General features: G+C 36.4%; 1 pseudogene; it reads left to right on the top strand.

The window, feature by feature from the left end:
* The window catches only part of LOC130458121 (spliceosome-associated protein CWC15 homolog), a 28,098-nt pseudogene extending 20,577 nt beyond the window's left edge, over positions 1–7,521 (top strand).
* Positions 7,522–8,013: the final 492 nt, after the last annotated feature.

Genomic DNA, 8,013 nt, shown 5'->3' with positions numbered 1-8,013 from the left:
AAGAAGAGGAAACTTTAATGTAACAAATGATTTTTAAAATGTTTTAATTTTAAATTTTTGATACTTAAATCATGTTTCATGTCATTTTTCTTTTTCCATTGTTTCTTTAATTAATTAGAATATTTTCCATGGTTACAAGATTCATGTTCGTTCCCTCTCCTCTCCCCTCCCCCATACTGGAGCTGGCAAAACAACTCCACTGGGTTTTACATGTATCATTGTTCAAGACCTATTACCATGTTATTAATATTTGCAATAGAGTGATCAGTTAAAGTCAACATCCCCAATCATATCCCCATCAAACCATGTGATCAAGCAGTTGTTTTTCTTCTGTGTTTCTGTTCCCACAGTTCTTTCTTTGGATATGGATAGTGTTCTTTCTCATAAATTCCTCTGGATTGTCCTGGATCATTGCATTGCTGCTAGTAGTTCCATTATGTTGGATTGTGCCATAATGTATCAGTCTCTGTGTATAATGTTCTTTTGGTTCCACTCCTTTCACTCTGCATCAATTCCTGGAGGTCGTTCCAGGTCACATGGAATTGTTCCAGTTAATTATTTCTTTAAGCACAATAATATTCCATCACCATCAGATATCACAATTTGTTCAGCCATTTCCCAATCATTGAACACCCCCTCATTTTCTAATTTTTGCCACCACAAAAATTGTGGCTATGAATATTTTTGTACATGTATTTTCCTCTATTATTTCTTTGGGGTATAAACACAGCATTGGTATGGCTGGATGAAAGGGTAGGCACTCTTATAAGCCCTTTGGGTATAATTCCAAATTGTCTTCCAGAATGGTTGGATCAATTCACAACTCCACCAGCAATGCATTAATGTCCCAATTTTGCCAAATTCCCTACAGAATTCATTACTTTTCTTTGTTGTCATGTAAACTAATCTGCTAGGTATAAGGTGGTACCCCAGAGTTGTTTTGATTTCCATTTCTCTAATTATAAGAGATTTAGAACACTTTTTTCATGTGCTTATTGATAGTTTTTATTTCTTTATCTGAAAACTGCTTATTCGTGTCCTTTGCCCAATTATCAATTGGGGGATGGCTTGATTTTTTTTTTTGTACAATTGACTTAGCTCCTTATAAATTTGAGAAATTAGGCCTTTGTCAGAGGTTTTTGTTATAAAGATTTTTTCCCAATTTGTTGCTTCCCTTCTAATTTTGGTTACATCAGTTTTGTTTGTACAAAAACTAACAAAGAAAATTTTAAAAAGAAAGAATTTTTTAAAAAGAAAGAAAAAATGAACTGTGACTTTTGAAAAAATTTTGAAAAAAATAAGCATTTAAAAATTTTAAATCTTAAAAAAAAGGTGGTCATAGAGGTTCTGCTTTCTTAGTATACAAAACAAAGCATTAGCTTTCCCAGTTCCTGTTAATCAAGCTCTCCAGTACTCCCCACCTACAAATGACACTGTCCTAATGCCTTTAGTCTGAGCTATGATGAGCTTTTGAGAAGTTAATTTCAATTCATAGGGACATAAGATTTAGAGCCAGAAGGTATCTTAGCTCAACCACCTATTTTGTTGATTCTATTTAAATCAATAATGTTTTATTAAACACCTATTTTTTTTTGCCAGGAACTGTGATAAGTGGCAGGAATCCAAAAAGGGTGCAAAAATCAGGCCCTGCCCTCAGGAAGTTTACACCCTAATGATGATGAGACTGAAACACAGAAAATTGAAGAGATTTACTTGGGACCCATAGAACTTGAACTCAGGCCCTCACACCTCAAATCCAGTCCTGATATAATTATTCTTGTATGGTTTAAGGCACAGGTGTCATCCTTTAGTTCACTGACCAGCTACATTTTCTGAATAGCCTGTGTTAGAAATTTAATTAGGAATGGATTAGCATTTTGTTGCTGAGAGCAAGGAATCAGGACTTGGGGTTCTCGTCTAGATTCTAAGGTCCTTGAGGACAGGGAGAGTGTCTAAAAAGCACAGTGCTGGGCCTATAAAGGGGGCATAATAAATATTTGTTTAATTGATCTGAAAGGACCATAGACTTTAAAAGGGAATTTTGATAAATATAATAGAATGTAAATTCCCAGAGGGAAGGGTCACTTTGGGTTTTGTTTTTATATTCCTGGAGCTTTTGTTCAGTGCATGGACCATTTTATTGTTCAGTCAGTTTTCATTAGTGTTCAATTCTTCATGGCCTAATTTGAGGTTTTCTTGACAAAGATTCTGGAGTGGTTTACCATTTCCTTTTCTAGCTCATTTTACAACTAAGGAAACTGAGGCAAACAAAAATGACATACCCAGGGTCACGTAGCTAATAAGTATCTGAGGCTGTATTTGAATTCAGGTCCTTCTGACTCCAGGCCTAGCACTCTATCCACTGAGCCACCTAAGTTATACATCATAGCATCTATTTTTTTAACCCTTACTTTCTGTCTTAGTAACAGCTCTAAGACAGAAAATGGGAATGGCTATACAAACAGGATTAAGTGATTTGCCCAGGGTCACACAGCTAGTAAGTATCTGAACTCAGATTTGTACCCAGGTTCTCTCAATTCCTGGCCTGGTGCTTTATCCACTGAGCCACCTAGCTGCCCCAAATATCAAATAGCTTCAGAAATAATAAAAAATAAATTAATGTTGAGTCTGGGTCTCTCCTTTTATAAATGAGGAAACAGGTGCAGAGAAGTTAAATGATAGACTTAAGCTCATTTAGTAGTAAGTGATAAGATCTGGTATATAAATCCATGAACTCAGAGTAAAAATTCAGTGTTTTTTCACTTATATCATACTGATTCCCTTGTGCCCATTCATGTCCCTGCTCTTTCCATTATACCATATCAGGAAGGAGCTCTAGGGCAGGATCTAGCTATGTTCTCTGGCCAGAGGGGTCCCACTGAGTGTGGAAAGAGACCTTCACCAAGTACCACACAAGGGCTAGTTTGTGCTATCTGGACCACTGAATGCTTCTTGGGTCTTGTGGGAACAGAGGGAAGTGGGTTATATTTAGGCTATGCAAACTCTAGTGTTTCCCCACTCATATTCTCTAGGATCTTGTGTTTGAGTCATTAGCCTAAAGTTGAGAGGATGCTTTTCAACTGTGAAACCTAACTGTTCATCATCATCATCATTACCACCATCATCATCATCATCATCACCACCACCATCACCATCATCATCACCACCACCACCACCACCACCATCATCATCATCATCACCACCACCATCACCATCATCATCACCACCACCACCACCACCACCATCATCATCATCATCATATCTAACGTTTTATGGTGATTTAATGTTTGCAGAGTGCTTTATAAATATTATCTCATTTGATTCTCACAACAGTTGTGGTAGATAGGTGCTATTATTATTATCTTTATTTTATTTATTTATTTACTCATTAATTTTTTAATTATTTAAAAAAACCCTTACCTTCCGTCTTGGAGTCAATACTGTGTATGGGCTCCAAGGCAGAAGAGTGGTAAGGGCTAAGCAATGGGGGTGAGTGACTTGTCCAGGGTCACACAGCTGGGAAGTGTCTGAGGCCAGATTTGAACCTAGGACCTCCCATCTCTGACTCAATCCACTGAGCAATCCAGCTTCCCCCTATTATCCCTATTTTAAAGGAGGAAAGTGAGGCAGACAGAGACTAAGTTACTTGTCTAAGGTCATACTGTTATTAAGTGTCTAAGGCTGGATTTGAATTAAAATATTCCTGATTCTGAGTCTAGCACTCTTACTCATGGTGGGCCTTACTCATGTTTTATCTGGAGGATTCTGCAAGTGGCTCCCTGCCTCAATGGAACTCTAAGATGGGGAGGAGAGGAAGAGAAGGTAAGGACCTGGCCTTCCCCAAAATGCACCATTTCTGGAGATGTAGGAATGGCTCCTAGAAGGTGGGCTGACTAGGTGCTAGAAGGACGAATATAAGGCAGACCCTGATGAGAGGCAAGAGTCTATGTGCACATAGAACTGGAAAGGGCAATCTTGTCATATCCTAGTGCATTCTGGATAAGTTGTCCAGAATGAGTAAAGTCAAAACCTCATCAGAGTAGAGTTATTTCAGGTCTAGTAGAGGGCTATTACTGTGAATTAGAGAGGTCCAGGAGGCAGTCTATAGGACACCACAAAGATTACAGGGGTCCAATTAAAGGAAATATTGAGCTTGCCTAGCAAATGCCTAGAGACTGTAAGTGCCCTCAGGGACCAGAGGTCTACTTCCTCCATGAGCTTCTTTAGTTACAAATATGTGTCCTTCATTGAACTCCTATACTCCCTGTTGGGTGGCTGGTGGTTAGAAAATTTGGGACAACTACCATTGTAGCTATATGGCCTCTGGAGCCCCCTGTTGGGATCATGGGAATATGGCAGCCAGCCATCACAACAGCTGTGAGCCATCTGCTTATAGACTTGCATAATAATATCAAATGTTGCCTAACACAGGATCTACCCTTGCCAGGAACTAAGGAAATGGGGATGGGGGAGCAAACAAGGGTCATACTTATTGGGAAAAGATGGAACCTAAGCTGAAGAAGAGGGAAGAAAAATATAAAACCCAAGGGGCAGCCTGATTGGTGAATAGAGCCATTGATGTCCAAGGGACAGAGCTGAGAGATAGGTTGGTTGGTTATTAGAATTCAAAATCAAGGAAATGTATTACATATTATTGAGGCAAAAAAAAACAGTTCAGGCAGTTAATAGTTTGGTATCAAAAAGTCTAAGTGCATTTTTAAGCTATTAAGGCAATTTAAACTTTAAAAAATAAAATAAATAATTTTAATAAAGTTTAAATAACTTTAATAGTTTTAAAATGCACTGAGATTATTGGGACATGCTAGTTATCCCTGCCTTCTCCTAAAAAGATTTGAAATAGGATAAAGAAGAAACATAATACAAGTATTTGCAACTGTATTCATCAGTGGATCTATGATCTTATGCATGTAATCTCTTAATGGCTACCCATAACATACAGGTCACATCTTCTTATCCTATGTCATTATTGTCTGTCTTGTAGCAAGTCTTTCACAGAAGATTGGCCCAATATATTGGAGGACTTCTCCAGGGTCTTTTATTCTTCTCTGGCTACCAGCATAAAACAGTTTTTCTCTGTTTTTCCCAAAGACTGAGCCACTTCTTTTTCCAACCATCTCCCAATATCTTTTACTCTCATTTAGTAATATGCTACTTCCTGCTCTCACCTACTTTATCTCTTCCTTCTCTGTTGCTTTTTGGTTCATCTGCAGTTTGGAGATCATAGTGTTTCATGATTTGCAGCCAGATAACATCACTGAGAAAATATTGATATTTAGAAAGATAACATCACTGAGAAAATATTGATATTTAGAAAGATGGTCTTTACCTGTTAGGAAGTAATTTACCATTATTGAAAATCCTATTTAATCTCCCAAATATATTCTCAGTTGATCTTCTTTTCAACTATAGGAACAACTCATCATCTGTTGCATGGATGGTTGACTGGCCATCCATTCACAGGTCTTAATTTGGGCAATATTCATTTCTCATCCACTTGTTTTGTGTGTATAGAATTTTTTTAATGGATGTTGATTTCATTAAGGGGTTCCTACACTGTTGATCTAAAGCTGACTGCAGACACTATGCAACCAGCATAACATCATCCATAAGCAGGATCATCTATAGAATATCATTGTCCATAAGGAACTGATCTTCCATTTGAATTCCAAACAACACATTCCCTATGAGGGGAGCTCATCTCCGTCTTTCATACCTCATTTGGCATTGTTAATCTGAGGATCATTGGCCAATGTTACCTAGTTCAATAACTACATCTATTAAGGAATCTTGTCTGATCTTATCATATACATAGGAAGCATCTTAATGAAATAGTTTTTAATTTTGTATTTTGTTTTAGTGGATGAAATACTTTTATATATTTAAGAAACAATAAAACACAGTGGGATATTACATATTCTATGCCTCTCAATCATGTGACTATGAAGATACGTTCCATTACAGAAAATTTTCTAGAAGAAACTTATCAGTCCCTTACTTATATTTTCATCAAGGATACTTAGTAGGTGCCATTAGACTATGAGCTCCCTACAGAAAAAGAGCTACTGGAGAGGATAACTATCTTTTTCCTTTTTTTTTTTGTCCCCAGGGTTTAGCACAGTGCCTAGAACACAAAAGGAACTTAACAAATGATTTAATTCTCAACTATGGTTTTCAAAGAGTTGTAGAAGGAAGTTGAACAATGTCATTGGTCTAATATCAGAAGACTATTGGCCTTACCTTGGCTAAAAATGTAAGATGACAGCAATCACAGAGACTACATCTGAACCTGTAAGAGTTGAAAAAAGGAAAAGTGGAAGATGATTTGAGTTGACCTTCTAAATAGTATTCAAGCAGAGATCTACCATCTCAATCAAAGATTAAATATTGAAAAAACTATTCGGGATGCTCCTGGAGAAGTACACAACTTTGATTTTAGGAGAGAACTAGAAGAAAGATGAAAAAGTTAATGAAACAGAAAAAAAAATAAGAGTAGCCCAACTAAAGAGTCCATGACATTATTGTCTGTGTATAAGAAACATCACTTAGATAAGATTCCTTCAGCAAATCTGAAAGCAACTGATCTCCTAAGAGCTGAAGATGAGGATTCTGAGGAAGAAAGCAATGATGATGATATACAGCTCTACTGGTCGATGTGGGGGGGAAAAAAACACTTTAAAAAAAGAGAGAGAAAGTTGAAGAGAAAGCAAGAAAGGAACAAGACCAAAAGCCTGAAAAATCTTCTGGAATCTTCAATGGAAAATGTTCTAAGAAGAAACTCTATCCTTAATCTCACTGGCCCATCTTAGCTTTAGGTCAACTTTGAAATAAAGAGAAGTTGGGATGATGTTGTCTTTAAGAACCCTAGTAGTTTCCCAAACAGAATTCCACAAAAAGTTCATAATTCTGTGAGCTTATTAAAGGTTGTTCTAGCTTCAGTTTGGTCAGGATTTTCTTCCATTACACTCAATGTCTTGTAGATTTCCTGTATTTCAAATTCCAAAAGACCTTCTTTGGTCAGTGATACTTTATTTGATAATGGCATCTAGCTCGAGGAATTAGTTTAGCCTCTCTTTTTACAGGATTGATTTATAATTTAATAAACTAGTATGTGTTCTGTGAGGGGAAAAATGCCTGCTGATTTGATAGTCCATTTTTCATAAAGATTTTATGGAGATGAGAAAGTACACTTTTGGGTGTAGTTACTTATGTCTTCTCAGTTGCTTTTTTGGGGGTTAACAATAACATTTGTGATCGTTCCTTCTGTTTTTAACTCTCTAATAATGTGTAATAATATGCAGAGTAAAATAATAATTTACAATAATTTAATGATCCTTGTTTGAAGACTTCACACGAAGAGAATCAATTGTTTATCTTCTGAAATGGTCTGAAAAACATCATTCCTAGAACCAGTGATATAATTCAATGCAAAAATGGTATGCAAAAATAATATAAATCATGTAAAGGTAGCAGAAGAAGTCAATAGTAGCAATTACCTGAGAGAAACTGATTATGATAATTACTTACATGCTGTGCAATATGCATTTTGTTCATATGGTGGGGGAGGGAATAAAGGAAAGGATTCAGATTCATCGGCACAAACAAATTTTTCCTGAAAATAAATGCAAGAATTTATCACATTGGTCCTGGTATAAGCAGCTTGTGCAACATAGTTTTGTATTACATAGTTATTATTTTCTTTCTTTCTTTCTTTCTTTCTTTCTTTCTTTCTTTCTTTCTTTCTTTCTTTCTTTCTTTCTTTCTTTCTTTCTTTCTTTCTTTCTTTCTTTCTTTCTTTCTTTCTTTCTTTCTTTCTTTCTTTCTTTCTTTCTTTCTTTCTTTCTTTCTTTCTTTCTTTCTTTCTCTCTTTCTCTCTTTCTCTCTCTCTCTCTCTTTCTTTCTTTCTCTCTTTCTCTCTTTCTCTCTTTCTCCCTTTCTCCCTTTCTCCCTTTCTCCCTTTCTCCCTTTCTCTCTCTCTCTCTCTCTCTCTCTCTC

The sequence above is a fragment of the Monodelphis domestica genome, chromosome 3 (genome assembly GCF_027887165.1).
Source record: "Monodelphis domestica isolate mMonDom1 chromosome 3, mMonDom1.pri, whole genome shotgun sequence".
NCBI lineage: Eukaryota > Metazoa > Chordata > Mammalia > Didelphimorphia > Didelphidae > Monodelphis > Monodelphis domestica.
The sequence above is the reverse complement of the archived record's forward strand: the minus strand, read 5'-3'. Positions and strand labels throughout refer to the sequence as shown.